Source organism: Podarcis pityusensis (genome assembly GCF_964106645.2).
Source record: "Podarcis pityusensis genome assembly, chromosome: 5".
Taxonomy (NCBI): Eukaryota; Metazoa; Chordata; class Lepidosauria; order Squamata; family Lacertidae; genus Podarcis; species Podarcis pityusensis.
In genome coordinates, this window is record NC_138032.1 from 98,896,049 (window position 1) to 98,912,793 (window position 16,745).

The following is a 16,745-nucleotide window of genomic DNA, read 5'->3' on the forward strand; positions in this document are numbered from 1 at the left end:
CAAAACGTGGACCTGCTACAGTCATTGAAGAAAACGTAATATACAGAGAGCCAAAAAGATCTCCACTAGGGAGTTCTAACAGTTGCCAATTGCATCCATTGCCCACCCACCCCCACCCAAGAAAACTAATAGCAGGAATGATTGCTATTAGAAGCAGAAGCTTCCCTGAATAACATTTTAATTTTTCACACACCCAGCGAAGGATACTTTCATAATAAGTGTGAGCACCTCACCAAGCTTCTCTATCCATGGATCAAGGCTTTGCACCCGGGAACCTAGTAGGGAAGGGAAAGCAGCTGAAAAGCCAAGCGCCCCTTCTTTCTCCTGAGCTGCCCCTCCCAGAGCTGGTTTGACTTGACAGAAGTAGGAAAGGAGATGTCTGCTCTCAATGCCACTGATAAACAACACTTCAAGAAAATTTCAAAGTCCGTTTACAAAGTAAGAACATCAATTGAAATACACAAAAAACATAAAAGCCAATTTAAAACACAAAAGCTAGAATAAGAAATCAGCAGCAGAAATAAGATAAATTCAAGTAGGAAATAGGAACGTCTTTATTTACTTCCCAAAAGAAACAAGTGATAAAATGAACTTCCTGAGGGTCAGGATTCCATCGTTTCAGGGCCACCACAGGAGGAAAAAACCACTGCTTTGTTGCACAGATTTACATGTCGCAGGCACTTTTGTCCTTAAATCAAGCCCAAGAGCAACACTGTGGGCAAGTGTTTCTGTGAAGCATTAAAAAGGGACATTTCCCAGAGCTGAACTCTGCTTCCTTGTGAAATCTTGTGTGGCCATGTGGATCATGAGTCTTTGGCTTTCCTGCCCAACTGATTCCTTCCCTTCGGGTAAAGCCTTGGTTTTTACACAGACTCTGATGTTTCCATTAATCACTGATAAAAAGGCAATGTAGAAATGCTATAAATGAAACAATGTCTACCATGCTGTCGCCTCTCCTTCCTTCCTTCCTTCCTTCCTTCCTCCCTCTTCTTCTTCTTCTTCTTCTTCCAACAACAGTTTTAGAGGGTTTTTCTTGTGTTTTTAAATGTTCATAGTCGTTCAAATATATGTTGGAAGTGTAAGAAAAAGGAGGGGACATTTTAACATATGTGGTGAGATTGTAAGGTAATTAAATTTTTTGGGGAAATGATATACAACGAATTGAAGAAAATGTTCCATTTAACATTTGTTAAAAAACCCGAGACATTTTTGTTGGGGATTGTAGGGAAAGACCTGCCAAAAAAGAAATGAGAGCACAAAAGACACCAGGCTGACATGAGGTAAGATCTTGGATACGTAAGTCAATGCCCTCAGTATTATGATGACAGGTCAGACGCCCTTTCTTCAGGGATGAGACTGGAGCACAAAGAAGGACAGGGAATTGCACTCTGAGCCAGCCCCAGAAGCACCTAAGAAAGTAGAAGCAGTTGAAGACACAGAGTATGAGGTGCAAGAACTGGGGTAGAAGGGGGTAGGGAGGTGGTAAGAGTGTGGGAACACTGGGCTGGCAGTGGTGAGGAGCACAGGGAGGGGCTAGGGAGGGGCAGATGGGGCGGGCTGCCCCAGGGGGCACTTGGCCGGTGGAGTGGGGGGGGGGAGAGCCACTGGACGGCTCCTTCACTGTGCTGGCACTCTTCTTACCTGGCAACTAACTCTTTTCCTTTGAAGCAGAAGGGTGGGCTGCTGCTCTCTCTGGTTTTGCAACTGTGAGGGAAAGAAAACCTGGAGAGAGGAAGGGGTGGGGGAAGGCTGCCCTCCAAGCAAAGTTGGAGTAAACAGTAATGTGTACACAACCCAGCCAACCTCCTGAAATATCATTTCTTCTTGTTTTCTTCACCTCAATGTCTCAGAAATCAATTAAAAGTGGTGAAGAGATCAGACCACCACCCCCTGTCCTTTTTGGAAACAGAATCTTTTGTCATGATTAAATAATTTAAATGGCAAGTTCACAAGATAAGCACTTGTTGCTTGCTTATAATGTGTGTGTGTGTGTGTGTGTGTGTGTGTGTGTGTGTTTGGATATAGAGGTCCACATACATGTTTACACCATGTGAATACATAATGAGGGCACTGCTGCAAACAATCAGCTACAAAAACTGAGTCTTGTTTATACTGAAAATAAAATACCTGCAATGAAAGAAATGTGATGCTGACATCCCTTCCTTTAATTTTCAAGGAAAATGTAGCCAATCCACTTTAAATTCTTTAATTGCAGTGGATCAGCAGCCAGCATTTTTTTAAGGAAACTTGTGCAGTGTTTATTCTGTTATTGTTTAGTCTTTTATATTATTCTTTAGAGTTTTATACTGCAAGTCTTTACATGTCTACGCAGAAGTCCCACTGAATGAAGCCTACTCCTAGGCAAGTGTGTAAAGATTGTGCAGTCGTATACTGCGACCTCAAGCATAATTACTCAGAAGTAAGTCCCACTGAGTCCAACAGGATTTACTCAGATAGACCTCAGATAGATAATCTGAAAATGGCCTCAGCCCAGTATACCTGAAGGAGCGTCTCCTTCCCCATCGTTCAGCCCAGACACTGAGGTCCAGCTCTGAGGGCCTTCCGGCGGTTCCCTCACTGCGAGATGTGAGGTTACAGGGAACCATGCAGAGGGCCTTCTTGGTAGTGGCACCCACCCTGTGGAATGCCCTCCCATCAGACATCAAGGAAATAAACAACTATCTGACTTTTAGAAGACATCTGAAGGCAGCCCTGTTTAGGGAAGTTTTTAATGTCTGATGTTTTATTGTATTTTTAATATTTTGTTGGAAGCCACCCAGAGTGGCTGGGGAAACCCAGCCAGATGGGTGGGGTATAAATAATTATAATTATAATTATAACTGTTGCACATGGAAGTTCTACTTTTGACAAACAATTGACTTTTACAGTCATAATACTTCTTAGGATTCGTCCAATGATCAATTAGTCTCTGAGGAGATCTACTTTTTAATGTGCTTTAAGAACAAATGGGTTGAGGGGTGTGTAGATGTGCGTGTTGTGTATGCAAATGTGTGCTGGAAGGTGGGTGTGGGGGCCAAACAGTGTCTTTGACCCGGGTGCAAGAAAGCCTGGTTTTGTTTGACCACGCTTGGCATGCTGGCTGTGGGGCTCCCAGATGAGGAACAGTGAGGGGGAGGCAAACTCAGTGACTGCCCCAGGTGGGAAAAGCCCCAGCTACGCCACCTGCCCTTGCGCCTACCAGCAAACTGGTGCATTCCTGCCCTTGCCGCCTTCCTGTTCTGCCCCATCCCTGTCTGGCAAGCAGCAGAGGAGAGGCCAGCGTAGCAGTACTGGCCAACATGCCCCCTGGCAACTGGGCACTTTCACAAGAACAGCCTGTGGTGCCAGCAGCTGCCTGGCCCAAGCCTGCCATGTCGTCCTCCTCTGACTCGGAAGAATTCATCTCAGACTTCTGCTGAAACAACAGCTAAGATACTTGCAGCTTACAAGGTCAAGGCTCACAGGAAAAGACAAACAGATACAGCAATGGTTTCAAGGGTGCAGTATCCGCACCAGGGCTACAGGCTGAAGGAAAAAGGGAAGAGAAGAGAAAGAGGGCAGCACTGACAACAGAAGGAGGTGGTACAAAGGTGAGGAAAAAATGGTGAGTTGTCTCACATTTACAAAGCCAAGCTAGACCTGAACAAAACTGGAAGCTGAGAAGACTCAGAGCAGACGGCCTGAGGGTGCTACTATACTGCTCTTATGGGGCTTATGGGGCCAAGAAGATGAGAGAGGGAATTTGTGCAGGAGTCAGAATTGCTTCACGCTCACTGGGACACTGGTGGATATGCGTGTGAAGGATAGATGTATATCCACGGACTCTATACATTTGCAGAGCTAAGCAGGGACCAGTATGCTTTCAGATTTCACTTTTCTCTCAGATTCATTCTATAACCAGCCATATAAAGACAATAATAATGGCCAACTTACAGAATTGCCAGAAGGATTACTGGCATGTGTCATGAAGCACTTTCAACATTCTAAACTAGCCACAGAAAATATTGAGTAGTGTTTTTTACTGCCCCCAGATCCACATTCATATATTTGATTAAGAGATTACCAAAATGATCTAGAGGTGGGTGTGGGGAGGGGAGATCCCATCAATTCATGTGCTGTTGCAGTGCGCACTTTAAGGAGCACATGCTGCACAGTAAACACTCATTGTGAATCTGTACTATATGATGTTTGCCTTGTCAACAGCTTCAGTTCACAGAGCAGATTAAAGAAGTCAAAGCAACAATGACTCCAATATATTAGTTACTGTTTGGTAACAGCTAATTTGGAAAGTTATTTGAAAATAAAATAAAATCAGTGTTTGTGTGTGGTATGCGAGCATAGCTAGCTACAGATATAGATATTTTTGCTCAAATAATCCTTTGGTAAACAGTCATACTTAACATTTGAATAATGCAGTACCTTTATTTATTTATTTTTATATTGACCACTTATAACCATGCAGAACTGACCAAATCTTTGGAAAATAAATATTACTCAGCATGGGAACCTGAAGCCAGTTCTGACAGAGTGCTACAAACTTGGCTGAAACCTGCCTTGCAAATAAATTCACAGAAGTTAATAGCCAATTAATAGACCACAGAAAAATTATGAACCCGCTGGCCTACACCTCTTCATCGTTAAGCCATTTGTTTGAACATGTCATAACAATCTTTTTAAATTTTTGTTGTCACCTGGATGCAATTCTCACTTGCCACAAGCACCCAAGCAAATGACCATTGCAAAACCAAGATGAAAGTATATGAGCGAAGAAGTATCGAGAAGAGTATAAGCACAAGCACAACATGAATGACACCATTTCATTTTGGATTGGAATATCTGGAATAATTTCCATCCACAATGTATTCTGGTAATGTGCAGGACTCTCTCAGCAGTTATTCTGGCTGCATTATTGTTATAAAGATGCGCACAGGAGTCAATTTCTAAGTGTTTTAACAATGTTTTGATTAGCAGCATGGATTTGTCAAGAATAGATCCTGCCAGATAAATTTTATCTCTTTTTAAAAATCTTGGTGGATTGTAGGAATGCTCTGGATCAAATCATCTTGATGTCAGCACATATTTTGGTTAGCAAACTGTTTATAGTATAGATGGTGATACAAACAATACTCAATGAGTGCTCATCTATGATTTCGCATCAAATGGGGGGAGGCTCTGTTGTGGGCCCAAAACCTTTCAAGATGTCATTCAATTATTTAGGTGATGGGGTAGAGAAAATCCTTATCAAGTTTAGAGATGACAAAAACTCTGAGCAACATCTAACACCTCCTCAGAATACAGCAATAAAATTCAAAATGACTTTGATAGGAGACTGGCCTGAAACAGACAAAAAGGAAAAGGAAATCTTAAGAAAGAAGATTCTGATTAAACATCAGGAAGAACTTTCTGATAATAAGAGCTGTTCAACAAAGGAACAGTCTTCCTTGGGAGGTTGTGGACTCTCCTTCCTTGGAGGTTTTTAAGCTGAGGTTGGTTCTCCATCTGTCATGAATGCTTTAGCTGAGATTCCTGCATTGCAGGGGGTTGGACTCGATGACCCTTGGGATCCCTTCCAACTCTATAATTCTATGATTCTATGAAACCAACTTAAAAAGAGAGAGAAATGCAACATTCTGCATTTAGGCTAAAACTAAAATAAAACATGCAGGATTGGAGATACCTGGCTTGGCAGTGCTACATGTGAAAAGGAACTTGGGATCGTAGTCAATCACAAGCCAAATATAAATCAGCCGTGCAGCACAGTTACAATAAAGGATAATGTGATTTTAAGCTGTATTAATAGAACAGTTTCCAAGTTTTGGGGTGTAAAATATCCACTTTATTCTGCATTAGTACAATTGCATCTGGAGTACTGTGTCCAGTTCCAAGCACCACACTTTAAGAAAGGTATATGAATATGGAATGGATTCAGAAGCAAACAACAGAAATGTTCAATGGTATGGAAACAAGTCCTAGGAGGAAAGATGAAAGAAACTGACTATGTTTCGCCTGGAGAAGACTGATGGGGAATACTATACCTGAAGGGTTGCCACAAAAAGGGGGCAAAGACTTGTTCTTTTTGCCCCAAGACAAGATCTAAAGGGCTCGGGTTACAATTAAGAAGTCTCCAGCTGAACTTCAGGAGAAACGTCTTGATGATATGAGCAGTTTGATAATAGAACCAAGGTCCTTAATAAACTGATTCTTGCACACCTAATGTCAGCGCTCTTCACACAGTCAGTTCCAACCTGCACACAATCACTGCAGACATGAGCATGCCCTAAAGTTGCATGGAGAAGTTGATGTTCATTCTCACTCATGACAGCCATGTATGTAGGTTACATTGTGCTGCCAGATTATCTTTTCTGAAATCACCATTTTATTAATTAGACATCTATTTCAAACAGGTGTACATATTTGCAATTTAAAAACAAACCAATTCCCGCACTAAGGTAAGCATTAAAACTTTGTTGCCTTCAACAAGTATATGAACATTTTCCTCAAGTCCTGTTTTGTCCAAATTGTCAATTCACAAGTTACTCATCTACTGGTATAATTTCTAAGTATTATGGAAGTAAAGTATTGCAATGGCTACAATCCTGAACGCACCAATGTAGAACTACTGTACTGTGTTTCCAGACAACTATGTATGGATTGAGAATTAACAGCTCAATATATTTCTTTTTACATAAAATTAATAAGTGAAACACAACCTCTGCTTGTGGGCCAGAACTGTCTGCAACAGAATTACTGCACATACCTTACTCAGCAAAATATCAACTAGCTAAGATATTTCTCTCTCTGCCAATGACATTTTTGCAGAAGGCCCTACAATTTTTTTAAAACTATCAGCCAAATGAGGGTGACCAAAATTAAAAATAAAATCAGCTAATACCTGAACAGAAAACAACAGGTTAGTCACCAACTACAGTATTTCTCTTTGTTTCTTTTACTGCAATACAGAGTTTTCTTAAAAGTGTTCCAATCTCTCTGGGATGGTACTTTAGTGGAACTAGATACATGTAGCACTTTATTTAAATTAGTCAAAACCATAATATTTCCTCATAAAGACTAGAAGCAAGAATAATGAATGTTTGTGAGGAGGGTCCCCCTATCCTTTGATAAGCAGAAATTCACCAGGTGAAGCTTCCAGCATAGAGTTTTACTGATAAGGAGACTTTAGAGCAGCTGATTTAGGCACAGCCGTTCCGCCAGGGAGAAAAGGGAAGCAGCACTAATTGTATACATTATACATTATCCAGACATCCTAGAATCATAGAACTCTGGAGTTGGAAGAGGCATCAGGTGCAGTGCAAGAATTTCAACCAAGTCATACCAGGAAGGAGAGTCCACCACCTCTCTGTGGACTAAGCTGCAATCCTAGAGTACCCACTTACTTAAATCCCATTGAACTCAACAGAATTTACTTCTACATAAATATGTACTATAAGATGATTAATAAACTATCATTAAACCCAGCATGATCTCTAGACAATTCTACATTTCTGAGGCACATTCCTTCTTCTGCCCCATTTTCCTATGTAAAAGTTTTAATATCGTAAAAGTCTGCATGTTTTGTCCTCTGTGAATAACCTGAGGCCATGATACTGAAAACTAGAGGAACAGGTGCCTGGATATTTGAAAAACAAAAGATCATTTTTAAAAAGATCTTATAAGATACTTCATTTAAATATTTGTTTTTCGCGGCGCCTCACACTGATCCTCTTTGATTCCATGAGAGGGGACTTCATACAGACAACAGATAAAAATCCTAAAGGACAAACCAACCCCCAAAGCAACCAGAGAACATAAGGAACAGAAAAGGAACGAGAGATCATAAAAAAAATGCTAATAGTAGCAAGAATATAACTTTCTCACACACACAGAAGCACACAAAATCTTTGCATATATGTAGTTTCTCATCCCATCTGAAATAACTGTGTGTGTGTGTGAAATAATAAAACTATTTTACAGCAGAACCATTTAAAGGAGGAAGAGCAGGCGTTTAACTCAAGTCAGCAATGCAGAAGACATGGAGTGAAGATATTTCTAAGAAATCCAGGATTGTTTCTGTGCTTTAACAGGGGGGGAGAACCTTTTCTTTCTTTTCCATTTTCTTTAGAGGAAGAGGGACACACCAAACATTTTTTAGAACTCCCACCCATGTGGCTTCCAGGCAGTGACCCCAGACCTGCATATTGGGGGGGGGGTGCACAGGACAACATTCCCCCCCCTTCCTTGCCAACCCCCTTCTCCTCTCCGCCCTCCCCACCAAGACTTACTTTTCCCCCTCTCTCTCAACTGGCAGCTGCCCTCAGCCTCTTCTGACTCTGCCAGGCGGCGCTTCGGAGCCTCCTCTGGGGGCAGCGGGACCCCCCTCTCCGCTGAGAGAAAGAGGGCAGCAGGAGGAGGAGGAGGAGGAAGGCGAGGGAGGAAGCGCGGCGAGCTCTTTCTTCCTCACTGAAGATGCCTCGGGGGGAGCCGGGGAACCCGTCGCCCGGTCGCTTTCTCCAAAGCCGCGGCTCATAGGAAAGGGGGAGCCAACACGTTGAATAACTGACTGTGGGGAACAAAACAAACGGGGAGGGAGGGGGGGGAGAGAAGAGTTTGGCTGGTCAGTCAACTTGCAGGCTGCTGCTGCTGCTGCTGCCGCTGCCGCGGGGATGAGGTCATCGGTGTAAAAATAAAAGCGATGGCGTCATTGGAAACCAATCCCCGGGAATGAGCTCCGCCTGAGGGAAGAGGGGCGGCTCCGAGGCGGAGGGAGGGAGGGAGGGAGGCCAGCCTTGCCTGCGCAGAGACCTGCCCAGGCACCGGGAGGCAGAGGAGCCCGGGCAGCTCCGCCAACTCGCCCGGCCGGCGCTGCAGCTCCCTGAACTCTCCTCGCGGGCCTGAAGTTGGGACCAGAAAGAGGCCCCCCCCCTCCCTCCCTCCTGCGCTTTCGCGCTGCTGCTGCTGCTCTCCCTTCTCCCCCCCCCCTTTCTTCTTTAAATGTTTGTAATATGTCAGAGCATTTCTAAAGTGCCAAGTCACGGGGAAAGGCCGGGACTGCGTGCACTAAAGACCTTGGTTAAAGCCCATCCTAAAAGTACCCCTAGGATCTCCTGGCCTCATGGGAGGGCAAGCCCGGATTGCACCTGCACCTGGTCCTTTCCTCGGGGTCTCGATTTGCACGTGGGAGGAGAGGCCCTCTGTCCACACACCTGAGGGGCCAGAGTGTCAGGCTGACCCCTGCCTTCATACCAGGGAGCAGAGGTCAGCAAAAATTTTAGCCGCAGGCCAGTCCACTGCCCCTCAGACCTTGTGGCAGGCCAGAGAAGCGGCACGGGGGGGGGGAGAGCTGGAAAAAGAGGCGAGGGGGGCAGTTAGTCCTCCCCCTAGACCCAGGGGCTGCCGCCCCCGCTGCTTCTCGTGAGTAGGCAGAGGGAGCTCGTCCGCTTTGCTCTCTGGCCCACAGGGGCACCGGGCGGGGGGGCGCGAAAGGGCTGGCTCCAGAGAGGGGCTGCTGAAAATGATGCTGAGCCAGCTCAGCCCAGCCCCCTTCCTCCTCTAGGCAGGGCAGGGAGAAGCCAGGAGGAGGGAGGGAGGAGGCGCTGCCATGGTGTGTGGGGGGGGATGGCACCGCCTGAACAAACAGAAACCCCACGCTGATCCACAGACAGTCCGTGGGCCGGATCCTGAAGGCAATTGGGCCTGATCTGGCCCGCGGCCCTTAGTTTGCTGACCCCTGCCATGGAGACCTCCTTGTACCACCATAAACCGTTAAGACCATATTCATGGAAGTAAATCTTACTCTGCTATGAGTGATAGCCAAGGAAAGAAGATCATCCTAATGATAAAGATCAACTATTAACTTCCTCCCTGTGCTGTAAATCAAGTGCACATTCTAACCAATCGAGATTTTGCAATCTGCATTGGTGACAGGGAAAATATCAAAATTCAATTTTGGTCTCATGAAGGAATGAATTATACAGAGGTACCCCGCAAGACGAATGCCTCGCAAGACGGAAAACCCGCTAGACAAAAGGGTTTTCCGTTTTTGAGTTGCTTCGCAGGACGAATTTCCCTATGGGCTTGCTTCGCAAGATGAAAATGTCTTGCGAGTCTTGAGATTTTTTTTCCGCTTCCCCCCCCCCTTTTTCTAAGCAGCTAAGCCGATAAGCCTTTAATAGCTGCTAAACCGCTAATAGCGCTAAGCCGCTAATAGGGTTGCTTCGCAAGACGAAAAAACCGCTAGACGAAGACACTCGCGGAACGGATTAATTTCGTCTTGCGAGGCACCACTGTATCTTAATTTAATCCTGTTACCTAAAAAATATTAACAGATTGTTCCTTTATTCACTTATCTAATGATGCATATAACCATCTAACATGGATATACATGTTACAATAACTAATGGCACATTTTTTTCCAATGATGTGAGGAAGAAAGAAATGCTGACCTGCAATGACTTACAGATTTAATTCATCTTTAGAAGTAGTTTGCAAATTACCTGAAGTGATTTGTTTTACATTTGAAGGAACTAAAATCATTCCCCATTGTCATATTGAAAACATCTGTTGCTTCCTACATAGTGGAGGGAAACAAAATGAGCACAAACTCTTGGAAAGATCGCAGAGTTAACAATCATTTTTTAAGCTGTCATCTTCATAGCATTTACAGTAAGTGTGGGGCCAAGGTTGTTTGCCACTCTAGGTAGAGTGATTGATGAATGTGTATGAATTTTTTAAATAAAAGCCCTGCCAAATAAGACCATCGAATGCACATCCTGATTCACACATGTGCCTCTGGAGAACTGAAAAGTAGATTGTGAAGGCTTACATTAATTCCATGGTGGGCCATCTCCACAACATGAACTTTCACTCCCCAAAGCTTGCTGCAAGACACATCTCTGTTCTGCTGTATGCAGACGATGCAGCAATACTCTCAAGAACACCTATTGGGTTCAAAAGAGCACTGAGAGCACTAACACAGTACTGCAAGGAGGACCAGCTAGAACTCAACTATCAGAAAACTAAGATCATGGCATTTGCCAAACAGCCTATGAGCTGCTCTTGGAGCATAGATGGCCACAAGATTGAGCAGGCCTCTTGTTTCAAATATCTGGGGGTAGTTTTTCATTCTGCTGGCAGTAGGAAAGCCCATGGGGGTTATGTTGCTGATATTGCTCAGAGGAGCTCATCTGCAATCCTTAAATTTCTTAAAACAAGAGATGGCTACTATATACCTGAAGCATGCAAATTATTTGAAGCCAAACCAATAGCACAACTTCTCTATGGTGCCCAGCTGGGCCCCTTCTCCATTTTTGCACCCCTAGAACTTGTGCAAGTCCCAAAATGTGTCCCTAATGCCACCCTGAGACTAGAGACAGGTCGAGGCTAGAGTGTGAGTGACCATACTCAACTACTGGCTCAGACTATCTTTATTTCCCCTTGGACTTGACCCACTAACTATGAATGATGATTTCCAATCCACATGGAAGCAGGCAGTGACAACTAAAATCTCAACCCTGAGCTTCTCTCCAGGTTTGCTACTCGGCATGGGATACGAACAGGCCAAAGTTCTCATAAAACAACATGTTGTAGACACTGAGGCCCACCAGGCTCGTAAATCCAGCCCGTGGACCCTGCCGCCCACTCGGTCAGTCCCCGCGCGCTGAGCTAAGCCGGTGCAGCATTTCCTTCAGAAGAAGCCGCAGACGCCTCACTGTGCGGGGACTGACTTCCACAACACTGGCACTGCTTTGGACTGGCTGCAGGAATCTTTCTGATTTGAAAGAGAGGTAGAGCTGGGTATCATCCGCATACTGATGAACACCCAGCCCAAAGCCCCTGATGATCTCTCCCAGCGGCTGCATGTAGATGTTGAAAAGCATGGGGAAGAGGACAGAACCGTGAAGCACCCCACAAGTGAGAGTCCAGGGATCTGAACACTCATCCCCCCCCCCCCACTTTCTGAACACGGCCCAGGAGAAAGGAGTGGAACTACTATATAACAGCTCCCCCAGCTCCCAGCCTCTCTAGATGGTCCAGAAGGATGTTTTGGTCGAAGATGTCAAAAGCTGCTGAGAGATCCAGCAGAACTAGGAAACAGCTCTCACCTTTGTCCCTAGCCTGCCGGAGATCATCAACCAGTGCAACCAAGGCAGTTTCAGTCCCATGATGAGGCCTGAATCCCAACTGGAAGGGATCCAAATGGTCTGCTTCTTCCAGGCGTGCCTGGAGTTGTTCAGCAACCACCCGCTCAACCACCTTGCCCAAGAATGGAATATTTGAGACTTGGCGATAGTTGGCTATATTGACCACATCTAAAGATGGTTTTTAAAGAAGCGGTTTGATAATCGCCTCTTTCAGCGGGTCTGGGAAGGCTCCCTCACAGAGTGAAGCATTCACCACCCTGTGAAGCCCATCGCCCAGCCCTCCCTGGCTAGCTTTTATAAGCCAGGATGGGCAAGGATCAAGGAGACAGGTGGTTGGTTTTACTCGTCCAAGCAGCCTGTCCACATCCTCAGAGGTAACAGATTGGAACTGATCCCACGCAACTTGACTAGATAGGAGTCTAGCACTCTCCCGCCCCAGCCCTGCTCCCATGGTGGAGTCTACCTCTTCCCGAATCTGAGTGACTTTATCTGCAAAAAACTTTAATTAATAAGTGGTGCAGCTAGGACTGGACTTTGGAGCCTCCCTCACCCAAGCACCCAGAGCAGGGTCGGCCTGTTCATGAGGCAGACTAAGGCAGCTGCCTCAGGCAACGAAATCCAAGGCGCGTCTCTGTGGGTGTGTCCCCAATGCTGCTGCTATGGGAGAAGCAACAAGAAGCAGCTGCAGCAGCCTCCAGGTTCAGGAGAAAATGCACAACAGCCCTGTAAGATTGCATAAGAGCCCCACGAGATCTTGCCAGAACCTGGAAACTATGGCCTCACAACCCTGGTAAGCAAGGCTTCAGCAGGGGTGGCAAGCGGAGCAGGTGGCAGGCATGCAGCAAAGCACCTTCACATTTCACCATTGGCAGCGAAGCAGAACAGTCAGGATTTTTGTTAAGGGGGCAGGACTTTTTTGAAAGGAGGGGCAAAACTGATGTGATTGGTCAGTTAAGTATTTCTCTTGTTTTCTGGCTACGCCCATGCGCGCTGCCATGACTCAAAGTGGCAGGTGAAGGGAGCCGTAACAAGTATGCCTGGTGTCAGTACCTTAAGTGATGCTAGCTGCTACATAATCCATTCATTCTTCATATTATTAAAAACAGTTTAGAGCTATGGGGCAGCCGGCCAGACATGTATGTGGTAACCAAAGTAAATTTTATGATGTCTTCCTTTTAAAACTACATTATCCCCCTTCTACTATAAAATAAGAGACACGTGGCGCTGTGGTTAAACCACAGAGCCTAGGACTTACTGATCAGAAGGTTGGCAGTTCGAATCCCCGCGACCGGATGAGCTCCCGTTGCTCAGTCCCTGCTCCTGCCAACCTAGCAGTTCGAAAGCACGTCAAAGTGCAAGTAGATAAATAAGTACCACTCCGGCGAGAAGGTAAACGGCGTTTCCGTGTGCTGCTCTGGTTTGCCAGAAGCGGCTTAGTCATGCTGGCCACATGACCCAGAAGCTGTACGCCAGCTCCCTCGGCCAATAAAGTGAGATGAGCGCCGCAACCCCAGAGTCGGCCACGACTGGACCTAATGGTCAGTGGTCCCTTTACCTTTTTATTACAAAATAATGCTTATTCCCAAGTAAATGCCTTTAGGATCAGGGCAGAAGTAAATGCCACATTTTCTTCCTATAGCTATGGTGGTGCTACGACTTAAGTGGGTTAAGTGCCTGTGCTCACTGTTGATATATGTATAAGTCATTACTATATTGTTTGTTCATTTGCTCTAATATATCTAGAACGCAGAAGCCATTGCCGAATGGCATGGCCATGGAAAGGAAGGGTTTCAGAGAAGAGTGGGGTGTTAATTGTATGCTCCACAGGTGAAGTGGTCTGTGGAGCTATCCAAGACTTGCTAAGGCCGTTAAGATGAGAGTCCCTAGCTTTCATCACCACTGATCACCAGGACATACTTGCTTTCTCTCACAAGTTTGGGAATTGCTGACAAAGACAATACAGTGGTACCCCGCAAGACGAACGCCTCGCAAGACGGAAAACCCGCTAGACGAAAGGGTTTTCCGTTTTGGAGGCGCTTCGCAAAACGAATTTCCCTATGGGCTTGCTTCGCAAGACGAAAGCCCATAGGGAAATCTCCGGGACAGCGGGGAAGCGCAGCGCGTCTTCCCCACTGTCCTCGGACCTCCTCCCCCCCCCCGCCCGGCATCGGAACGAAGCTCCGATGCCGGGCGGGGGGGGAACGCTTCCTCCCCCCCCGCCCGGCATCGGAACGAAGCTCCGGTGCCGGGGGGGGGAACGCCTCCTCCCGCAGCCCGGCATCGGAACGAAGCTCCGATGCCGGGCGGGGGGGGGATGCCTCCTCCCGCCGCCCGGCATCGGAACAAAGCTCCGATGCCGGGCAGGGGGGGGACACCTTCTCCCGCCGCCCGGCATCGGATGGCTTTCCTGAAGACTTGGGGTGGGAGGAGGGTTTTCCTTCCCACCGCCAACATTCAGAATGCTGTTCTGAATGTTGGCGGTGGGGAGGAAAAACCCTCCTCCCACGCAAGCCCCGGGAACAGAGGGAAAGCGCTGCGCGCCTTCCCCTCTGTTCCCGTACCTGTTCTGAAGGCTTGCGGTGGGGAGAAAAGCCCTTCTCCCCACCGCCAGCCTGGCAAGCGGTTTCCCTAGGAACGCATTAATTGATTTTCAATGCATTCCTATGGGAAACTGTGCATCGCAAGACGAAAAACTCGCAAGAAGAAAAAACTTGCGGAACGAATTAATTTCGTCTTGCGAGGCACCACTGTATAGTAATTGGGCTAGGAGGACCAGTGACCTGAAGCATCTGATAAGGCATTTGAGAAAATTTGCAAATGATCTAATTGATTGGCTACTTTGTGTGTGGAGTGCTAAGCTGACCCACCAGGCAGGTGGTGGCTTTCTGCCAACCTGTTCCATCTGAAAGGTCAGGAGTTAGTACTGTAGACCCATTGCCTCTTTGGTTAATGTTTATATGTGGGATATTATAGTAACAAGGTCTCTGGCTAATAAATAGCTTTGCTGTGTAAAGATTGAAGTGGAGCGGAGGAGGTATATTTTAGAAAAAGACACACCTCTCTCCGCTGTATCTCAAGTTTGATGTTTAAATTATTAAGCATTGTTTACGACTAGGAAATGTGGGTAATGTGAGTGGAAATGTGGCCATAAGGATAGGCTGAGAGGGTAGCTGAGTGCTGGTCATTGTTCACCTCCGTATGTCCACTTGACCATTTACAGTGGTACCTCGGGTTACATACGCTTCGGGTTACATACACTTCAGGTTACAGACTCTGCTAACCCAGAAATAGTACCTCGGGTTAAGAACTTTGCTTCAGGATGAGAACAGAAATCATGCTCCGGCGGCGCGGCAGCAGCGGGAGGCCCCATTAGCTTTCTCTCAGGTCTCTCAAGTGGTGCTTCAGGTTAAGAACGGACCTCCGGAACGAATTAAGTACTTAACCCGACGTACCACTGTATTTCCAGGGTACTAAGGATAACAGTCTTTGCCCCTTTTTTTGATGGGAGGAGTGGAGGTTGTTAATAATACTTCACATTTATGCATCAGTTTCAAGCTTTCCAATCACTTCACATATATTATCTAGTTGAAATCCCTGTAAAAGGGGCCAGGAAACATATGACTCTCCAGAATGTTTATTTAGCGAGGTTTATACAGGGCTTAAATAAAAATCTCTAAGTGTATGGTATAGTATAAAATACAAAATTATCCAAATGAAAATTAAATCAACAGTTTTAAAAACAACTCTACATAATAAAATTATGTGTCTAGGTAGGCTTAACTAAACAAAAAGGGTTATAGCAGGCAGGGCTGTCTTAACCATATGCAGTGCTGGGGTGCAAAGATCTGCCCAGCAAGCCTCCCCGGTTTTTAGGGGGGAAACCCCAGAGTTGTCAACCTTTTTTACAAACCAGCTCGAGGCGGTGGGCGGCTGTGGCTCATGGTGTGAGCAACATGCACTGGGAGCGCCTCTTCATGGCCCTACGCCAATCCCAGGTGTGCAGGAGGGTGGAGCCGGCCGGCTGCCTCAGCGCCTCGCTGTCTCACTCACCCCCAACTCGTGGCACAGAGCTACCCGCTCTAACCACTGTGCCATGCTGCCTCCACACTGACCCACCTGCCAGGGTCGGTGCACCTCTGCCAAATGTGGGCTGCGGTCTCGGGCCCTGTGCGAATCCTGTGAGAGCGGCTCTTCTTGTTTACCTGGCAGCAGGAGAAGCCGCAACCCTCCTTCCTCCCAGGGAAGAAGTGGAGTGAAGATCTGCTTCGGGAGCAAGTGGGGAAGAAAAAGCTGCCTGGGGATCTGCTGCCCGTGTGGACCCTGCTGCCGGCCTTCCCTCATGGCGGGGCCAGCCTACCTGGCAACCAGTCCCACCTGATTCTGTCAGCGGCATCCTTCCCAGCAAACACGGTACGACTCCCCGAGGCGCCTCGGCTCCTCCAAGGACATTCCAAGCGCGAACAGGATGCTGGGTAGCACCCTTTTCCTTGACAGGGCAATCAGGCGCTAAGACTCCCAGCATGCAAGCAGAACATAGAAATGTGACAATATGGCACCGAACAAAGGGCCAACCAGGCACCACTCGCCTCCCAAACGGTCTTTCTCCCG

The 16,745-nt window shown here is 46.5% G+C and overlaps 1 protein-coding gene and 1 long non-coding RNA gene across 2 annotated transcripts in view; both read right to left on the reverse strand.

The window, feature by feature from the left end:
- DUSP16 (dual specificity phosphatase 16) overlaps positions 1–8,754 on the reverse strand; it is a 46,676-nt gene extending 37,922 nt beyond the window's left edge. The window contains exon 1 of the mRNA XM_081005510.1: positions 8,280–8,754. The gene's annotated coding sequence lies outside the window, so the exon portion shown is untranslated. The remainder of the gene's footprint in view (positions 1–8,279) is intronic.
- Positions 1–15,506, reverse strand: part of LOC308477305 — a 121,354-nt gene extending 105,848 nt beyond the window's left edge. Inside the window, exon 1 of the long non-coding RNA XR_013986468.1 lies at positions 15,390–15,506. This is a non-coding gene — a long non-coding RNA (uncharacterized lncRNA). The remainder of the gene's footprint in view (positions 1–15,389) is intronic.
- Positions 15,507–16,745: the final 1,239 nt, after the last annotated feature.